The following is a 22,607-nucleotide window of genomic DNA, read 5'->3' as shown; positions in this document are numbered from 1 at the left end:
ATCTACCATGTCCTTTATGGATCTCTTTGCCTCTAGATTTGCCTCTAATATCTATATATGACTTCTTTTGTGAGTCATGAGATTGCCCTTGATTTTTCCCCCAATGGCTACTAGCATAGCCCTTACCAACATCATGATTCCTATCTCTACTTACATTAGCGTAGAGCATCTATTTCGAACAATTTTGCTTTGTGATGTCTAATATCAACATAGATATTAAATCTATAAAATTGGAAATTGTGTATCTTATGTTGATGGAGTTTTAAAATCACTTATATTCCTTGCCCAACCATCCAAACATGCAACTAGTATATCATCATCATCATCAACATGTACTTTAATAGATCTAAGAGCTTCAACAATACTCTTAATCTTCAGTGCATAATCATTAACATATAGATTACCATGCTCAACATTCTTTAACCCAAACTTCAAGTGGTGCAACTTTCTGGCTTTGATACTTGTATAAATAGTTTGACCACGTCATTCCATGCTTCTGTAGGACTCTTTGTATCCTATTTATGCTCAATTATATTGTCTCAAATAGTGATGGAAAGCCAATACATAACTTTTCAAGCACCCTAGTTCCATTCCTTAAATACCTTAGTCTACTTAGGTGTGGCATTTTCCTACTTTAATTGTGAAGCCTCAGCATTATCTTCTTCAATGTAGTCCCAATAACCTTTACCAATAAAGAAATTGGTCAATCTAAACTTCCAAGCATGGTAGTTATGCTCGTCAAGCTTGTCACTGATAATATGATAAAATCCCTAAGATATTATACAATAAAATTCACAAATATGCTTACCTGCTAATTTATATAAACTATCACATGTATTGAACTCAGTATATAAGCATACTCTAAGAAACACCTGTAATATCTAACAATATCCAAATACTATTTTCCATATCCAACACCCTGCAACTTGCTTATGAAATGAGGAGGTTTGTAGAGTTTATACACCTTATTAGAATCACATACGAACAACTTCTAGCTCTTAAACCAAGGCCAAAACACGCCCAAAACACAAATGTGACCACATAGATGCACAGAATGTAGGTCCACAATACTTTATTGAGCACTTTAAGCTCGTGACAATAAGAGATTGTATGAGAGATATTTCCATAGGTGTTCTCCACAACAAGGCTTCCTTGTAGACTCTGTGCTTGCAGCTCATAGTTTCTCACTTAAACACTGCTTTGATACCATGAAAAGATGGGGGGGAGAGTTTGAGCTCTTTCAAGATATAAAACACATAGAGAATGCACACAAAATAGGAAGTTGAAAACCCTCTTCTTCTTCTTCTTCTTCTTCTTCTTCTTCTTCTTCTTCTTCTTCACTATATTAGTTTACTAAGAATAATAAGAGAGTACAATATACACAATATACAAATGATCCATAATGTGGATATGCTAACTAGATAGAAGACTAGATAAATATCCCATAACTTTGGTAGTTTGTGCTAACAAATGTCCCTAGCTGTATAGTATCACTAGAACAATATGCAGATGTAGGTACTAACCATGTCAGTGATATGAATGAAAAAATAGTCATCTAGATATGAGACTATCAATTTGTGTTGAGCTTGACATCTCAATCATAGTCCTATATCAAAAAGCTTCCTCAAAGCTAGATCACGATATTTACTATACAAGCCACAAAGACATTGATAGGGAAATGCACTATATAGTGTGACTAAGTTGAAGTGCCTAGTGATGATGTTTGCCTTGGAGAAGTCTTAGCATTACCTTCTGTTGCATTTCAAGTCTTATGTGGATCATGACTCTTTGTCTTTCTTGATGAATAAAGATGATGTGAAAGGATGCATGATGAGGTCTTGTCTCAAGAGTTCAATTTTTGAAGTGGTAAAAAAAACCCAGTTGCTCCCATGTTTTGGTTGATCATCTATTCCAAATCCCTTAATGCAAAAAAGAGGAGCAAGATGATGATGATCTCCCTAATGTTTTCTTATTTCTAATGGATATTTTTACCCCATTGTATGTTAATATTGTCAACCTCTTGGCTACATAGAAATGCTCTCCTAGACTCTCAACCAAAATGCTTCTACTAGAATCAGCCCCCTACACTATGTTAGTAGGCAATTGTTATGGCCTCTTAAGTCCACAACAGAAACACACGAAATACCAATCTACCTAAACTATCCCTATTGATGTAGAAAACTTTTTTGAATCGATTTATAGCCATAATAAGCATTTAATATTCAAGACCAATGTGCAAACATAAAATATATATTATAATCATCTATAAAACACCACTTTTCTAAAAAATATCAGTCAAATTACTATCACCATGACCATTCCTAAATGAATAACTTGACACATACATAATTAGTTTCAAGGGACCAAGAATAATTGATAGAATCAAGCATAAGCAACCATATCCTAGCACTGTCCTAAAGATCTTCACATTTTCACCAACCAAAAGATTTGAAAGGATACAACTGATAATGCTCAGGATAGGTGCCATCCTATTAGGTGAAATTGTATGACAACCAAGGTTTGTTTCATACATAGTAAATAAGGCACCTACATGCATACTAAGATTAAGAGTGTACTTTGAGCCTCAATAGTTGGCACAACTTGGTGGATGGTTGCATGGTAACCATGACCTGAACCCGCATATCCCTTGATCCAAAGTCAATTATAGTGAAACCATTTCAAAGCAACATACCATGGCTGGAAACCCATTAAATATAATGGAATTCATAGAATATCATAGAGAATGAATATATAGAACCATGACTCAATAAGTAGATCACTACTCCAATGACAAAGAGTAGTTGCATCGATCAAGAAATATGTCAATGATGCTCTAGCATCCGCATCATAAGCATTGTATGGCAATGTACCACACAACTTGAATCTCAAACAAGAAATAACATCACCAAAGAAATATGCAAGATAATCCGAGAAAACTTGCAAAAGAAAACAATACATAATTGTATCTACATCTACATCATAATCTTTTGCAACTTCAATCTGTATCATGGCATCTACAAAGTGTTGCTTGCTATCGATGCAAACTAATAGAACCTTTATTTGCTGACTTTAAGGTCTATTTTTAGGTTCATGAAACTTCTAATCTTTAGATTGTTCCTATGATTTTTTTTTTGAGTTTACTATAGCACTTCTTGCAATATATCATGCATTTTAGAATACTGCAACATTTCCCATTGTTGTTGTAAGAACTCACGTTGTTGTTTCAAGAATTCAAGTTGTAGAAATTTAGGTGTCTGCAATTCATTCTGTATTTTTAACCTACCAACAAACAAGAAATTATTACTACATTTAGCTTTTACTTTTGTATGATTAATTTGGCATTCTTCTTCAAATTAGGTTTATGCTGACAAATCATAGAATCAAAGTCTTTCATGTCAATGTAATTCCATGCAAATATATCCTAAAACTGCTTACATAACCTTATGAGATCTTCTTGAATGCCTCCTCAACATATATGTTTACTTTGATGGGTTTAGCCTCTCATTCCTCATTCAAGTCTCGGGGGGTTCACTTTATATATATTCTCTATATAACGTGCATTCATGGCCTATTTATAAATATCCTAATCTATGAATTTTTCTTGAATAAAACACAACCCTTATCTATTCAATCTGTAAGTAACCCCTTTATATGACACCCTTCTATGTGTAACAAATGTATAAAAATGGTGTTTTAAAAACCCCTTATTTTGAACTCACGTTACATATACATATATTCATGAGTGACCCCTCCGAGATTCAAGTTGACCTCATGTACTCCATCCTCCACCACTCTTGTAGACCTTCTCATAGTATGTTCATACCTTTCCTCAATCTGAATAATAGCCTTCTATCCTTCCTCATCTTACACATCTGAACTTTCCATACACTTTTCCTCCTGCATTTCTTGATCTTTAGGATTCTCTTGATCCCAAAATTTAGGATGACTGGTTCCATGGCCTTGAATCACTTTGTACTACTCACTTTTTGAGCTATCCTAAAATTCAAACCGTTCTTGACCTGCAAAGGGATCCTTAGGATGCTATTTTGACTATTTTTGATCCACATGTTGAATAGTTTGATGTCCTAAATCTCCTTTTCTTGCACTTATGGGCTGGTCCTAATACCCTTGAATAATGTTCTCCACATCTATTTCAAACAATAGTATTATAGATGAATTTTCCTGAATAAATAACTCCTCCTCATCACCCTCTACATCATCCACCAAACTAATTATTTGTGCAGACAGATCCTCAAGAATAAAATCTTGACTTGGAACATGGAAAAATGCTAATTGAGTATGAAAATAAGCAATTTCATTATCCTTATCCAAAACACCTTCCTCAAGAGCATTAGTAACCTCAAAACAATAATAAAATTGCAAATCCATTGCATTCTTAACATGAGAAACCTCTTTTTGAAACAAAGCTTTCTCTTCTTGAAGCCGATTGATAACAGAAAAGGCCTCAACTATTGCAATTTTTTATGTATTCCTTTCCTTTTCCAACTCATAATAAATCCATTGAACCATCTAAGTTGAAGAACAATCCATACAGCATATCTCTTGAAAATCTTCAAGAAAACCAAGCAAACCAAGTGATTTCTATAATTCTTGACATCCAACCTCTGCTATTATAAACCTAAACTTTGCTGAAAACTAAGTCATTTCCTATCCTAAAACTTGTTGTCCTAAAAACTACTCATACATGCAAATATCCCAAAAGTTTAGAGCAGTATAAACTTGCTGTATTTCTTCATGTTGAACAATATAATGTCTTGAAATAATATTTAGCATGTTGGATATATAGGTATCCTAAGAAACTACATTTGAAGATGATGCTTTTTGCACTACAGGTAATGGCATTTCAAGTAGTTACAAAGTCTCTTCACTGAAAATATCTAACTTCCTTGTTGCATTATCCTTCTCAAATCTAGTGAGAGAACCAAGAATATCATCCATAATAGCATCTTCATTGAGAAAACCATGATCCTTATGCTTTTCATCCATGACAACATCATCTTCTTGAACACAAAACTGATCTTTTTTATCACCAAATTGATCAACATTCTTGATGATAACTTCATTACTTCTTCCTTCTTCAGCAAAATTGATGTGATAGTTTGCAAGAGACCAAAACATAGAAAATACCTTCAAGGTATTGACGCAAGGTATATGATGCTCCTCTCTCCCATTGGTAAGCTCCTTTGTTGGGCTTGGGGCACTTGAGGATCCTTGGCTGCTTTGGCTCTTGTCCTCTCTCACTCCCTTAGCCTCAATCTTTGGCAAAACCACAGGTAAAGGGTAGCAATCATCATCATCACTTGAACTTGAATCCAAATTAGAAACCAAAACATCTTCATATTTCTCCTTGATCTTCTCAACTACTCTAAGCAATCTCCAAACATGCTTCAAACTAGAGCAAGATTTAACTTTATGGCCTTCATGGCCCATGCCGCTCATAAGCATCATCAAGTACATTCTCAAAAGAACTAAACTTTTCCCATGCTTTGTCCATTCTTGAACTTGCACCTTTCTTTACTGTGCTGAAGAAAGCTTCTTATAGATACCATTAAAGTACGTACATAAATCAACCATGCAAAAATACTTGTAGGATTTTTCTATTTCATAAGACTCATAAATATATGGAAAACATATTGAGGTATGTCCATGGTCAAAGTAGAATTTTTATCTCTTTTGCTTCATCTTAGATTTACACATGATGAAACATGCTTATAGTTTGCAAATAACCTATTTTTTTTAAATCCAACCTCCTAAATTTTGCAATGATGAAGTAACAGATTTTCAACCTATGATATTCAAGTTATTCCTACAATTTTTGTAGTTCAAGATGGTTGAAAAACTATTTTGCAAGTATCACATGAAAACTCCTATATTGACTAGATTTCTTTGTGTTATGTGGTTGATCTCTAATAGATCTTTGACAATTTAGGTTAATCATGCCATTTCTACAACTCCTAACACTTTTAAACTTCAGGTTATACTTTAAACTACTATAATTCAAGTTGCTCTTATCATCTCTACAAATCCTTGATACTTTTTGCACTTTAGATTATTCCTTAGGGTTGATTTCTATAAAGCACAATCCTTTCTTCTCCTTATACTTTATCTTATCTTCTTCTACATCTTCCTATTCATCATGTTAGCCTAAAAAGTATTTCCTACTAATCCATTTCTCATTATTGCATTTTCTTGAAGTTGCTTCTGATCTCCTTCTTTGTTGGTAGCGCATTTCTTGCGAATCTTCTTCATATTCTTTTCCAATATCTCCTAGACGTCTGAATTACATGAATATGCTTGAATTGTATGAATCTACCTAAATTGCAGGAAACTACCTAAGTTACAAGAATCTACGTGAATTGTAGGAATTTGCCTAAGTTGCAAGAAACTCTCAGAATTGTAGGAATATGCTTGAGTGCATCTCTTCCATGAAACTACCTAAATCTCTATTTTCTCTAAAATAGCCTCAACACAAGACATTCTAAAGAAGAGATAACCTGATACCCTCCATTTATAGAAATGAATCATAATGTCTTCCTAGACAAAAAATATCACATTTTTCTCATCGTCTCCAATTTTCTCGCAATAGATTGCACCCTCTTTTGTTGCTCTTGTATCTTCCTCTACTAACATTTTACTTTTGAAGAAGAAACTTGAAGACTTGAAATTAGGGCTACATCTTAAAACTCCCAAAATGAACCCTTGAAACTACTAGCTATCACATATCAGAAATTTTACCTTAAATCAATTTGCTTTAAACCTAGAGCATTGAGAACTCTTGAATATATTGAGATCTTTAGGCTATTGACTAAACTATTACAATACTACATTGTTTCCATTGCATGAAACTTGAAATTAGAGCATTCGAATAGAACTTTTAGTAAGAACTTCAAGAAGGAAGATGAAACTTGAATTTTCTGCCTTATAGACATGACTACAATCTTTGAATAGATTCGATTCCTTTGCTGCATCTAATCTTCAAATATTATAGTCTTGTGCTTTCACATGCTACTCTTGAAAATTTCTTCTTTCCAAGCCTGATGCCTAAATCATGAGAACTATACCCATGAAACTAGCAGGATCACCAAAGTGTTATGGCCTCTCATGTCCACAACAAAAACATAAGAAACACCAATTTGCCTAAAATATCCCTCTTGTTGCAAACAACTCATTAAATCAATTTATAACCATATTAAACATCTAATATCTAGGACCAAGGTGCAGACATAGAATATATATTATAATCATCCATAAAACACCACTCTCTTAAAAAATATTAGTCAAATTACTATCATCATGATCATTCGTGAATCAATAACTTGACACAAACAACATTAGTTTTCAGGAGGCCAAGATAGATTGATAGAATCGGGCATAAGTGACCATATCCCAATGTTGTTCTAAAGATATTCTCATTTTCACTGACCAAAATATTTGAAAAGATACAATTGATAATGCCTAGGATAGGTGCTATCTTTTCAAGTGAAATCATATGGCATCCAAGGTCTATTCCATACCTCAGGGGTTCACTCATGAATATAAGTATATATAACATGAGTTCAAAATAAGGGGTTTTTAAAATACCATTTTTATACATTTTTTACATACAGAAGGGTGTCATAGAAAAGGGTTGTGTTTTATTCAAGAAAAATTCATAGATTAGGATATTTATAAATAGGCCATGAACACACATTATATAGAGAATACATATATAGTGAACCCCCCGAGTTCCATACATAGTAAATAAGGCACCTACATGCATACTAAGGTTAAGAGTGTACTTTGAGCCTCAACAACAGTGCACCATATAGAAAATGCAAGGATAAAGTATTGTGGAGATATGTAACTGGAGATGAGATTGGGATTGTCTTGAAAGCTTGCCATGATGAGCCATATGGTGGACACTTTGTACGAGAAGCCACAAAAAAAAGGCTCTACTTGTAAGTTACTAGTGGTCTACTCCATGATTCTTGCAACTATTGCAAACACTATGATACATGTCTACGAATGGAAAAATCCACCAAAGCTAGTGCCATGATACTACAACCTATTATTTTCTTAAATTTGTTTGAGAAATAGGGCATCAACTTCATTGGACCTATTGACCCTCCCATGCAAGGGAAGCAAAACATCCTAGTCTGTACTAACTATGTGATGAAGTGGTGTGAAACCAAAGCTCTCAAGCAAGATGATGGCAATAATATGGCTCTATTCTTGTAAAGAATATTATCACTTGCTTTGGTAGTCCCCTAGAGCTAGTAAGTGACCATGGCATCCACTTCTTGAATAAGACCATGGAAGAGCTAATAGAGATCTACAAGATTAGGCATCGCAAGTCCTATTACACTAGAGTCAATGACCAAGTTGAAGTCACCAACTGCATTATTTGTTTAATCTTAACAAAGATGATTGTTGCACATCGTCATGATTGAAATTATCGACTTACAGAGGACCTTTGGCCATACAAAACTTCCCACAAAGCAACAACAAGATAGATACCCTTTCAATTGATACTATCCTTTTAATGGAGGTCAAAACACCCTCCTTGTGAGTGACCAAGAAAAAGCATCTAGGAGATCATGAATCCCTACTACACCACCTTCTATATTTGGAATGCTTGGACAAGATACAACAGATGGCCTTATAGTGCAAGCAATAATAATCTCTCTAGACAAGAATTTCTACACTACTTTTCTACTAGAAATGTTGTTTCTAAAATAGAATCACTAATAAGGTCAATGCGTATCAAAAATCCCATACAAGGCAAGCTAATACTACAATATCAAAGAGGACTCATATGATTTAACTGATAACCCTCCATGTCTTACTAGAACAACCAGTAGATGGTCCCTAACTCCAATCCCTCCTTTGTTTTGTTTGGTTTTCTTTACTAGGGTTTTTATTTAAAAATATATTTGGAGGAAAAAGATAATACATTTTTATTCTTTTTCCCAAAAGGTCCCATTCTAAGGAGATGCAAGGCATCAGACGTAGGGCACCCATCAAGGAAATTTCTACAACCTATAAGGACCTCAAAGGCAATGGTTATCTTCTTTTGGTTTTTTTTTTCTTCCCTTTATTCTTTAGGGTGTTTTTTTTTTCTTTTTGGATGATTAAATAGATATAATCTTTCGAAATTAATTTTTTTAAATTTAGTTTTGAGTCCCTTATAAAAGGAATGACTAGAAGGCTAGAAAGTCATCACTAAATTGAACTCCCAAACATCTCATCTTAACATCTTTGCTTGAGGAATCATTTCGCTTTTATCCACTTAGTGATATAATTATGTAATGTACCCGCCTTGATTACAAGACGAGTGATGTTTTAGTAGTCGCCCAGAGTATAACTTCCAACAGCTGCCATCCATACTCTAACCAAAATGATCAGATTTTGTCTGGCGAGTTAACCCTAGGTCTACCCCGCAAGGCAAGCGTCCTGCCGTTACCTGAAGGTTCATAATTGACCTAACAGTCACCTATCAACAACTAGCTCACATCCGGAGGTGTCCTTCAAGAGGCTTCTTGTCTGGAAGGAGCAACTGCCATTATTTATAGTTTGGGTTTTGAGACCAAACCCTAGGCAAGTCAGTGAATCAGCCCTTCCTAGAGTTTCTTCCTAGCGTTTTTTTTCTAGGAAACCTCTCGGCTAACCAAGAGCACCTTGCCATAGGACTTGATTTGTCAGGAATCCATCCACCTACTTCCCTCTATGGAAGTTATTATTTATCTAATTACCTACCACATTACGTGAAACATATAAAAATAGCTTCATTAATTAAAAAGAATCCTTTTGTGCACAGTTGTTTGTTTGCATAATTTACTCATGGACATATAATCATAATAAAATAAATTCATTGATTATGTTCTCTAATGTGTGTTCTTCCACCCATACATGAGAAAAATTATAATTTCACGTGTTGCCTCGTCCGACGCATCTACACATCACCAAGATCAAATCCACCTATAGCTAGCATTTTTAGGTGTCCCAAGAAGAACTCATGCCATACAGGGGACCAAGCAGTTCCTAGGTGCATAAAGGATTTACTAGCCAAAGCCCCCTGGCACCTTAACCACCTCCTACTTAATATGATCCTTGATTGTTGGGAGACCTCTTGCCATCAAAGCATGTCCATACTTTCGTGGCGGTAAAAACATCCCCTCTTGGTATGGGGATTCAGCACCTATCCTTGGGGGAGGTATAGGGCTCCTCAATTTATATATATTCAAATACTTAATTTAATCAGGATCTAATCTAGAAAATCACAAACAAGATTGATATCTTCAAGCACTTATGACTTCAATCAATCATGCAACTTTCAAGTGATGATTAATCTTGTAGCAATCGACCTTTGAAATTCATGTAGTGAGCTCTTCCCCTAGGGTATCTAGATTTTGGGGTCTCTAACCTCTCAATTTAAGGTTTATAATGACATTCTTGTAACCAAGTCTCTTGTCCTTAAGTTCGTTTCTTCAACTTAGAGATATTTCCGGTCTTAAAATCTTCTATTAAAGCTTTTAGATTAAACTATGTCCTTGACTAATTTCTTCGGGGTTCATTCTTAATAAATCCGTCTTGAAAATTTTATCATGATTTCTCTTGAGTTCTAGAATTTCGTAGTTTCCCTAACAATTTCTAGCCTATAAGATGTTCTAATAATTTACCAAGTGAATACTCTAAGATCTCAATATTTCTTAAGAGACTTATCTTATTTCTATTGAATTCTAATATAAATTTTTAGAAGAAACATGTGGTACCATGATTGTTAAAGGGTTGTTATCCACGCCCGTGGCTCCGTTAGTGACTCTCGTGATCGCAACTCCAATTGTTGCTTCCACATTAGTAGGGTCATTCACGATTTCTGCTTTTGAATTCTTTTCCTTCATGGCCATGACGAAAATATGATTCATAGAAGAACATGGTAGTAATACCAGCTAGCAAAGGTGTAAAACTCACGATAATGATTATGGTTATTTCGGTATTCAATGATGTAGGCCTCATAGATGGTTCTTCTTGCTTCGTGGAGAGCAATACTTCTCTCTCTCTCACCTTGGCAAGCAAGGGTAAGAACAAGGGTAGCTCTTTCTCTAGTATAAAGCAAGAGCGAGAGAATAGGTATGATCTCTCTCTATCTAGTAGACGGAATAGGGATGAGAGTAGAGGTATGACTTCTAACCAGATTGATAGAATAGGATAAAGTTTTTCAGTGTCTTCTCTTCTCAGATTAGAGTAGAGGAGGATGAGAGACCTTCATCATATCCCCTTCCTTGGTTTGAATGGAATGATGTCTCTTTGTCTCGTGGAAGAGTCTCCTCCTTCTCGATCAGCAACTCATCCTCATCAAGATTGCTCTTGTTCCCCCTTCCTGGCATCCCCAAGCCCTCAATTTATAGTTTTGTAGGGGGGTAAAAGAGAGGACGCTTTCTTTTTTAACATTTTTTATGACATCATCTATGACAAAGAGAGAATTCTTTCTTTTAGCGCTTCTGTTGGCATAATTGATGACGTCAAAGATGGAGGTCCATTTTTGTAGCGTGAAGATAAAAATTGATGAATCTATGGGCAAGCACCGTGTGGTGCATCATCAGGTGGCCGTCACTCCAAGGCTTACAACTAAGGCACCGACTAAGGTGGCGACCAAGGCATAGACCTTGGCATCTTGGCCTTGGAATACTTGGCAACGGGCTATGAAGGCTTTGTTGGCACCATTGGTTGCACGCGAGAAGCTTCCACTAGCTTGTAGGAAAACCTTCCCGGGAGGTCACCCATCCCGACAGTGTCGTCATCCAAGTGTAGTTAACTGCCAAGTGACTATCCACTAGGCTAGTTCTTTTTGTTGTTCTATACTACAAACATAGTTTTAATAAGCTAGTCGTGGGAGGGTCTTGCAAGTCTTTTTTCCATGAACTCGTATATAATACCTCATTAATAATAATAATTATCTTCATAATGAGAGTCAATTTCATAATTAGAGCTAGTTTTTTTTAATGTGCAACATAAATCAATTTTCTTTGGAATGTATACACACATTAAAATAAACTAAGTAATGGGGACATTACAAATTAATACATACTAGGATATATTGATTAGATCAATATCTTGTAGATGGATCAATCATCCCACAAAATAAATCTGTCATTTCTCAAAAGTCGCTAACTCCAATATGGATGTCAAAGATGTGGCAAAGCTTTTAGAAGGTCAGCCAAGCCAAAAAGTTAATGAAAGAGATCATTTGAGTGTGTGCCAACTTCTAAGTGAGTTTTCTTCTGCCTATGTTTTATTCCTTGAAGCTCTTGTGTGTGCCATTGAGAGAGGGAGTAAGAGAGGTAGAGAATGAGGGTTGCAAGTGGAGTGTGAGGGACAAGTTGTGAAGCACTCCGTGATCTTCCACCTTCTTTTACCTCAACACACTTCACTTGATAGTTGCAAGAGGCAAGTGATGGACTACATGTTCGATTCAAGAGCTCGCAGAAGAATGTAGTGTCACTCTAATTGTGAGACCACCTTGGCTTGCTAAGACTATAATGATGAGTATGCTCGAAGTATGTCTACTACAAACTTAGTTCCATTGGTTGCTTTTGCTATTTGTTAGAGTAGCCATTGTGGATGAGAGAGGTGAGGGACTAGAGTTGGTCTATCTTGGATGGTTGAACACTTGAAATAATAGGAGCTTCACATGTGTCCCAGTAGCTATTGAGCGTGGTTGTAGCCCAATATTTTGGCTCCATTTTTGAGACCACAAAATCAACCATTTGGAGCACTTGCTCTCTACCATGCATAGGAATAAGAAACAAGCTCTGAAGGAGGGCGAGTGAGAGATCGAGGGAGGTTTGATTTTTGCTTGCAGGATAACTATTTTTGAAACATGCATGGTTAGATTAGGAAGGGAGAGAGAAGGATATTGATGTTTCTCTTTGTTACAATAGGTTGCAATAGGTCACTGTAGAATCTAGAAGTAGTCTCAAGTAGGAATAGAATAGGTTAGGAGTAGGTACACGTGGAATGTCTATTGTAGAACTCTAGGGGAAAGACTCAAAGTGTTTGAGAAACCAACGTGATAATGGAGCCCCCTTCTTGATAGAATTGAGAGATAGCATTTTAGTGTGAATCCAAGTATAACCATTTGAGGGCAAGAAGCACTCAAACATGATAGAGCTAAAGGAAAAAGAGTTCAAAATCAAAAGGGAAAAATAAGTAAATAAGAAAACAAGTAAATGACTTGGAAATCTCTCTCTGAGAGGGTAAAATATAAGGGGGTGACCTAAGCAAGAGGGAATGTCATGATAACTACCTAGAGAGAGAGAGAGAGAGATTGCATGTTAGAGAGTGACTACTTAAGTCAAGGTAGAAGACCCAATGAAAATGCACCTTGAAAAAGGAGGCTTAAGTGCCCATCAATAACTACACTCAAATCAGATGAGAGAGAGAAGGGCATGAGAGGTGTATTTGAGTGTGTAATTTGATGCGAGCACAGAGCAAGAAGGGTAATCTCCTAGGGTGAAGCATTGTGATAAGAGAAGATAGGAGAGAGAGAGAAGATAGGAGAGAGAGAGAGAGAGAGAGAGAGATGTAGAGAGAGGATTCAAGATTTAAACAAGGCATATAGGGGACTTAGTTGTGAGCAATGAAATGCCTCAACCTCCACAGAGCATGATAGCATATGGCCTATTCTCTTCCCTCTAATTAGATCACAATAGTGTATGGTGTGAGAGGAGGACAAGGCATGGGAGAGTATAAGCATGTTAATTAAGAGAGAGATTTTGGAAGGAGAAAGGAAGAGTTGCACCAGGTGTTAAACAAAGTAGCATGGACTTGAGTCCCTCAAGTTGACATCCATCCGAGTGACCTAGCTCAACAACTTGAACTCAATACAAGCCCAAGCAACACCATTCAAGAGGCCATTTGGGTGGATGGCACCACTCCGAGTGTGGGATACCATTCAAGTGGAATACAATCCGAGTGAGAAAGCACCATTCGAGGGGATGTGCCCATCCAATTTTGAGAATGCAAAAGTACATGCCATCTGAGTTGCCGTGGGGCATTCTAGTTGATACACCCTTCAAGTGAGAAAGCATACTTACTATTGGAGTGCCAAGTGCCCACTTGAGTGAATGCACCTTTTGAGTGTGAAATCAAATGTGCTATTGGAGCAAGAATGCTACTTGAGTGTGAGAAGACATCTAGTGGAAATGTTCAAGCATAAGAGGCCATCCAAGTCCTAGAGTTAAGCCATGCAAGTCGAGGCATGAAAGGATCTAAGCAAAAATACACTATTATAAGAGTAATACTATTTGAGTGAGAGGTGGTAAGGGCATTCTTTGAGTCCAAGCGAGGGAATCAAACTAGACTTGCAACAATTAGTTGATTCCTTCAAGTGCAAATGACCACTTGAGTGTGAGAGTGACTGTGTGGTTTGAGTGGGAAGAGAATTGAGTGAGAGGAAAATTTGATGTATTGTTTGAGTAGGAGGAGGACTCAAATAGCCCAAGAGGGAGCATACTACTCAAGTATGATAAGCCATCCAAGTTTGAGTCACTACTTGCTTACGAGTGTGAAGCAACCCTTTTGAGTTTAATTCGTTACTTACAAGTGTAAAGTGATGAGCACTTGTTTTGAGTGTGAAGCAACCCTTTTGAGTTTAATTCGTTACTTACAAGTGTGAAGTGATGAGCACTTGTTTTGAGTATAAAAAAAAGGGGGGAATCAAACACAAGTCAGTGACTCAAAGTGAGGGTTTGAATCATTTTAGGGTGAATGAGAAGGTGTGCCCATTGTCCAAAGATCTAGAAACTTATTGATTGAACCCTTGTGAGAACGCACAAAGAGCCAACGCTCAAGCTTCACTATGCCAAACACTATGATTAAACAACAAATCTCCACCCTAGTCTAGGAGGGGTTAAAGTTTGAGTGTGAAGGGGGGAGAGCACTCAAGTGCAAGACATCAAAATCAAGTAGGGTTCAAGCCACTTGAGTCCCTAAGAAATAGATCATCCATCATGCCTTCCTAGGGATATTTCCATCTCACTCAACTTGATGTGAGGTACAAAGGATGGCTAGCATCTAACATTTGAGCCCTACACATCCAAGTCCAAGTGGGAGCATCATCTTTATTCAAGTGTTGAAGCACCATATCGATTGTCCAAGCAATTTGAGCCATCGACCATACTAGATTGACATTGACAAGGAGCTCATTCGATTGCTTACTCCTTGTATACTTACTCATAGTGCTACAAAGCCCATGACAGTTGAGGAAAGAGAAACCACTCCATTGTGGATTCACCATAAGGCCACTATGTCTGAGTGCATAGCCATGCCACAAGACTCAAGAGCATGACTACATAGGGAAGTAGGGTCTGGACATCCTAGTTGAGTGCTCTTGTTTTGTGATTCCATCCTATTTTTGCTTCTAGGCTTTCCATCTAATCCCACACATGTTCCAATTTCCCAACATCATTTGACTACACGACCCTTGATTCTAGTCTACACAATCCCTCTGAATTGCTCACCTTGATCAAATCTGTCTTATTGGTCAACTACACAAGTTGACTGCCCTTCCATCCTTTGTGAGACTCAACTATTTGATTTCAATTTTTACTGGGAATTAGGATGTTGTGTATGAACCTTAGACATTAGCCAAAATCCCCATTCCTCACAAATACACCACCAAGAGTAAGAGACTTGTGCCACAAGGTGTCTCAGTAGAGCCTATGCCTTCTACTCACAAATACCTATTTAAGTTTCCAACATATGCTACAAGCCACCCGCATAATCCGAGTGACGTTACACTTGAAATCAAAGTCAATCTATCTTAGGCTAGTTTCCCAAACTTAGATTAAGCCAAGTAGAAGATGGGGCAAGAGAATTGAGAGTAAGTGGGGAATCAAGAGACTTGAACTATTTGGAAGGAACCCCTTATGCATAATTTTTGTGATATAGCCTAGTACACATTGCATTGGAAGTAGGAATATCTATGTATCAAGAAATTGCATGATACCACATTGTGTGAGAAAAGTCAAAAACCTGATTGTGTATTAGGCATTGATAGTCACACTAGTAAGAAATGCTACATGACCATAAAAGGAATAGGATGAGAGAGAGATAGTGTGTAAACAAAATAGACCAAACAAAAAGAAAACTTTTAGCCACCGCTTGAAACATAGGGAAACTAATTTTTCAAAAGCTAAGAAAAATCACAAAAGCCAAAGGGCAATTTGGACCTAGGATCTCGACCATGCCAAACCCTAAACGTGCAAGGTGCCTTCATCAAGAGTAGTTGTTCCCTTATCTGACCTCATGTGCCTTGTTGAGACCATTTCTACTTATGAAAGAAGAAACCATAAACATGTCCATCGCAAACACGGATACAGATTACCTAGGCTTTGACCTAGCTGCCTTCCCAATTGATATTAGTAATTGCTCACACATAAGACATTCTAACATACTCCAAGAATGATGAGGACCATGAACTACAACATTGCATCATTCTTGAAACCATGAGGGTGCATAAGCTCTATGCAAAGATGAAGAAATGTACATTCTTAAAAAGACAGATTGAGTACCTCATGTTTATAGTATTCATCACAAAGGGGATTTGAGTGGATCTAGCCATAGTTAGGGATGTTCAAGAATGGCCACCTCCAACTTCAATCAAAGAGGTATGAAGCTTCTTAGGGCTAACCAAATGGTACATGATTTTTATCAAAGATTATGCAGTGATCAATGCACCCCTCACTAATTTGCTCAAAAAACAATTTGCTATTGTGTGGACTCCCATTGAACAAGCCATCTTTGAGAAGCTTGAACAAAGCCTGATGATAGCACCCATCCTAAAGCTACCCAACCTAACTAACAAATTTGAGGTTGTATCAGATGCAAGCTCTCTTGCACAGGTTGTGTACTTATGAAGGAAGATCATCGTGTAGCTTATTCTTCAAGGAAGTTGGGGACTCACGACAAGAATTATACTACTTACGAGCTAGAGCTACTAGCCATGATTCATGCCATCAAACTATGGAGACACTATCTAATTGGGAATAAGTTCTCTCTAATCACTAACCATAAGAGTCTCAAGTGGATCTTCACTCATCCAGATCTAAACATGAGGCAACATTGGTGGATAAGAGACTTGGAGGAATATGACATTGAGATCAAGTACAGGCTAGGCAAAGAGACTGTAGTTGTAGATGCTCCTAGTTGTAAAGCCATCGTCCTAAAAGAGACTTTTATGATCGATAAGACAGGGTTGTTGCATCATGGAAGGATAGTAGAGGAGATGATTTTTGAATTAGAGAAAGAAAGACACCTAGAGAAGGACTTGCTCTAGCAAATTACTCGATACACTAGGGAGCAATAGACAAGTAGGCAATCAAGAGAGAGAGAGCTGAATGAAGTCCAAAGAATCTTGGCCTTAGTTGGAAGAGATAGGGCATGAGAAAACACAGATAGAGAGAGGGCCTTTGATGGACCTAAAAACGGGCCGGCACTGGCTCATGCACTAGCCGGGCCTCGTCACTACGCACAAGACAACCCCTCGGCCTCACGGCCAGGAGCATCTATCAAAATCTCTGCCTTCCTAAACATTGCGTTTGTAATACGTTGTAGTCCAACTGATCCTAACCCAATATTACTCCTCAGAGGGAGTCCCTTTCACATAGCCAAAAGGCTCGAATCACATACACATGGGGTTCCTCCTACGGCTAAATGCCGTCAACCCTCTACGACTCTCCTACACCTTGGGGATTGGCCCCGCGATGCGTCGCTCAACATATAAACATTTCGCACAAAATCCACTCAAGGTACCATTTAATCGTATACAGGAATGTACCATTGTCCTTACTTCTCTTTTCCCTAGACCCCACGACTAGCCTATGGCTTAGGGTGTCCTGTCTCTCACTCAACGTGGGTCAAAGTCCTAATGAAAGCAATTGCTGTGCATCCAGGATTTCTGATACCTTTAAATATTTCCATGATTTATGCATATTGTGGATGCCAAGTGCTCAAACAATTATGAAATCAACATTGTGCACGTGTGGAAAACATCCTTTCGATGACTTCCAACTACCGTTCTTATGCGGCGTTGCACGAACCTAGCACCAAGGAAACCCTCGTGCTACTAGGCTCTTATTTTATAATTATTATCCGTCCTAAATGCTATGCATAGAAATCAGCAACTTTCCCATTATCTCACACGGCATTTAGACATATTTCAACTACTCTACCCTCCCACCGATCAAATGTTACCTTGTTGTATGAATTTATAGGGCATTTTGCCATCATTTTATGTATAAAAAGCAGAAAAAACACACTAGAACAAGAAGGTGGGGTTGAACTGAGGCAAATCCTCATGCTTCAGTCCCCATAAACATTCACAAACATTGCTCTTATTTATCCTTATTTTTCGAAACCCAAAATATATTTTGGAAGACAAGGTATCAGCCCCGGGTCTGACTCGTCCCCAGGAACCTACCAGGCCCTCGCAAGGCAATGATCAACTGCTTATATATTCTCATTTCTTTTCTTTTCTTGGGATAGGGGTTAGAACTCCTTTTCACACACCTTCGTATTTAGATTCATCTTCTAGGATGTCCAGAGTTTCTTGGCATCATTATTATTATCTTCTAGCAGGCTTCTCTAACTGCCTCACTACTAACAAGAACTCCTAGAACGGCTGCCTAGTAGGCTAGCAAAATAGGGCCACTAGGACGTCCTTCTAAAACAGGTCTTTCGATGTCTGACAATGTCTTTGCAGGAGGCAATGACTACTCCGACCTCCCTCAAACATACTTAACCTAAACCTGGGACTTCATGCCTTGGTTGCTGGTCCCCAACAAAAATGTATCCCCTCGACAAGTACAAATACACATATAACAGGAAAGAAAGGTACTCGTAAAGGAGAGGTATCACCTAGATTGGCCACAAGAAGCTTCCATCGCAGCAAAGGCTCCTCCACGCTCCACAAAATTCCACGAACCGCGAAACCTGTCCAGCACAACACTTAAAACAAAAACCCGATTAAACGCACCCGCACTAGACAGGGGAATGGCCCTCTTGGCCTAATGAAATGAAACACTTCACTACAAAACTGAATTGGCTCTCTTGGCCTAATGAAATCAAACAATACTACATAATATCCTCCTCGAAACAACTATGATAGACATCAAAGCATACCATTCCCAGGGGAACAAAGGCTCGTAGCCCCTAGACTAGGTGCATTAGATTATGACCTATCCCTCCTGCGTATATTGCAAGAGGTGTTCGCATCACATGTCGTCGAATCAGTCTATGGGTCCAAGATAATAAAGGCAGATGAGTCTCGCTTACCCTCTGCATCACCCAAATCAACTATCGTCTGCCAAAGAGGGCATGTTCAGAAAGCATACCCCACAAACGACCGGGTCCTGTCTCACCATCAATAGATATATCGGGACAAGGGCCACAATTAAAGAAGAGGTCTTCTTCATATGCAAAATTAGCCAAAGAATCGGCAAACTGATTCCAATTCTGTGGAATCAGCTGAAAAGACACTCTATCGAATTCGTCTAGCAGGGCTATGGCAGTATGATGGTACATACAAAGGATGGGGTTTCGTACCATGTATGTCCCATTGAGTTGATTTAAAACCAACTGAGAGTCCCCTTTCACCAATAACTGGCGGATACCACCCTTCTTGGCAATATTCAAACCCATAATCAGGGCTTTGTATTCTGCCATATTATTGGTAAAATTCGCCCCGAGATAAGCAGCTAACTTCATGACAATGCGTCGTCGGGGGTCACGGATGACAACTCCTACACTTCCTTTTCTGCATGCACCCCTGGACGCCCCATCAAAGTACAAGGTGTACGTCCATAAAGGGTTTACATATCCCGCCATCCTGAACTCTACTCCTAATTATGGTAATCAAAATTCAGCATATTCAACGGGTGGATTGTAGGCTCTATCCCTCAATCATCATTGAATTCAACAGGGATGCTCGTCAAAATTTGTAGGCAGTGATGGCAGAAGACCTTGATCTCCCAAATAAATGTCCCGCCTTCTTGCTCAATCACCTTGTATCCTTTGCTCCACCAAATGAGCTTTCCCTGATGATACCTCCGTTCTAAATATGGATGTTCTAAATAAGGGATCAGACGACCCATCAACCTCTATCACGATTTCCTTGTAGATGTTTGATCGATCTCGCCTAGACCTGCAAGGCAATCATAGCATTAGTGCAATTAGAAATAATAAGGTTTAATCTTATTAAGATTAACCTTATTTTTAAATTCTATCCCCTCAAGGTCAGCTAACAAGACTGTGGATTTATTATTTCCTATTCTAACGATCGTATAGGGCCCATCCCATTTGGGCTCTAGCTTGCCTGGAAATAATTCACGTCGTGCATCATAATACAGAACAAGCTGTCCTTTCTTGAAGGTGTATTTCTTGGCTTTGAGGTCGTGTAGCTGCTTCATTCGGCGCTTTGCCACTTCTTGGTGTAATAAGCTCTGCAGCTTAAGCTCATCTAAATGTGCCAGTGTCGTCAAGCGCTCAAAAAGTGCGTCTTCATCGCTCAAAGAATGATTGATGGCAAACCGAATAGTCGGCAGCTCAATTTCTAAAGGCAAGACACACTCCTCCCCATATACTAACTTGAACGGGGTATGGCCAGTGGCTCGTTTGAAGGTCGTATTATAAGCCCACACTGCCACGTATAACTTTTTATCCCAATCCCGTTTCTTTTCCGACACAATTTTGGACAGGATGCCCACAAGCTGCTTGTTGGTGCTTTCAACTTTCCCATTGCCTTGCGGATTATATGGGGTTGTCTTGTTATGCTTGATTTGCCACATCTCTGTCAAACCTTTAATCACCTTATTCAGGAAATGTGTTCCGCGGTCCGACATAATTCTTTCAGCGGACCAAACCGGTATATTATCTGCTCTAAAAGGAAACTAGCAGTTTCTTTAGCATCATCTTTCCTTGTTGCACGTGCTTCTGACCACTTTGTGAAGTAGTCAGTTGCTACAATGATGTACCTCTTTTGTGTAGTCGATGACGGAGTAATAGGACCCACAAAGTCTATTCCCCACTTCTCAAATGGAAGTATCACCATAATAGGGGTGAGTGGTCGTTTCCTATTCTCTCGACTGTCATGTCGTTGACAGATATCGCATCTCTTAACATACGCAAACGCATCCTGGAAGATGGCAGGCCACCAATAACCTGCTCTTAAAGCCTTTTGTGCTATAAGCCGTCCAACAAAATGGCCACCGCAAGCAGAATCATGGCACTCTTCCAAAATGAATGGCACCTCGTCAGGCATCACACACCGGCGATAGATATCATCAACCCCTTGCCGATATAATGTATCTGCGATCAAAGCAAACTTTAACACTTGCTGCTTAATTTTCCTTCTCTCAGCTTTAGATAATTCGGATCCCGCCTCTCCTGTTGATAAATAATGCATTATTGCAGCATACCAGGAGGGAATAGATGCCGTATCTATTTTAAATAACGACTCCATGTCACTACCTTCAGCCACAGATTCTTTTGGCTCCCCAAAGTCCACAAGGCATTCCATGATGCCTTGCAACCTTGGTGGCTTACTCCTGATTTCATAATCAAATTCCTGCAAAGTGATCAACCACTTTGCTAGACGATCAGGCAACTGTAGCTTATTCAACAATAATCAAAGCCCCTTCGCCTTCGTATAAAGCACGACTTTCTCATAGAGAATATAATGCCTGAATTTCTTGGTCCCAAAGACCATCGCTAGACACAATTTCTCCATGTAGGTATAATTGATTTCGGATACCCCCAGCTTCCGACTAGCAAAAGCAATCGGGTGGTACCACTTCTCTTCCCAAATTTGGGCTAAACAACAGCTGATACTATACATGGTGGCTGCCGAAAATATGTAGAACACCTCACCTCTTTTAGGTGCTTTTAAAACGGGTGCTCTTGCTAGCTGTTGTTTCACATCCTCGAATGCTACCTTACAAGGGTCACCCCATACAAACGAACAGCTAAAGGACAATAAATTTGTAAGCGGCAACGTTCTTTCTGCTAAGGCGTTGATAAATCTACGGTAGTAACCAACCGAAGACAAAAAGCTATGAACTTCCTTCGGAGTGCGTGGTGGACCCATGGCAACTATAACTTTAACCTTCTTAGGGTCTATCGCAATCCCTACTGAACTGACCACATGACCCAGCAATAGCCCATAAGGTACTCCAAAAACACACTTCCGTGGGTTTAGGGTGATGCAAAATTGTCTACAACGCTCGAAGCATTTTCTTAAAATGATCAACTGCCTTTCTCTCACGGTGGCGGCCCCTAAGTCATCAATAAACACCTTCAACTCTTCAGGGGATATGTCACCGAATGTCTTATCTGTTGTTCGTTGCCACGAACCAGGCGCATTGCATAAACCAAAGGCCATCACATGGTACGCAAAAGTACCAAACACAGTGATAAAAGCTGTTTTCAACTTATCTTCTTCTGCAATTGCCATTTGGTTGTATCCTGCAAAGCAATCCATAAACGAATATATCTCCCTACCCGCTAATTGATCCAAAATCTGGTCAATAAATGGCAATGGGTAGTAGTCC

The sequence above is a fragment of the Lygodium microphyllum genome, chromosome 28 (assembly GCF_053477565.2).
Source record: "Lygodium microphyllum isolate KBCC chromosome 28, Lygodium_microphyllum_v1.1.10, whole genome shotgun sequence".
NCBI classification, from domain to species: Eukaryota; Viridiplantae; Streptophyta; class Polypodiopsida; order Schizaeales; family Lygodiaceae; genus Lygodium; species Lygodium microphyllum.
Note: the sequence above shows the minus strand (reverse complement) of the source record.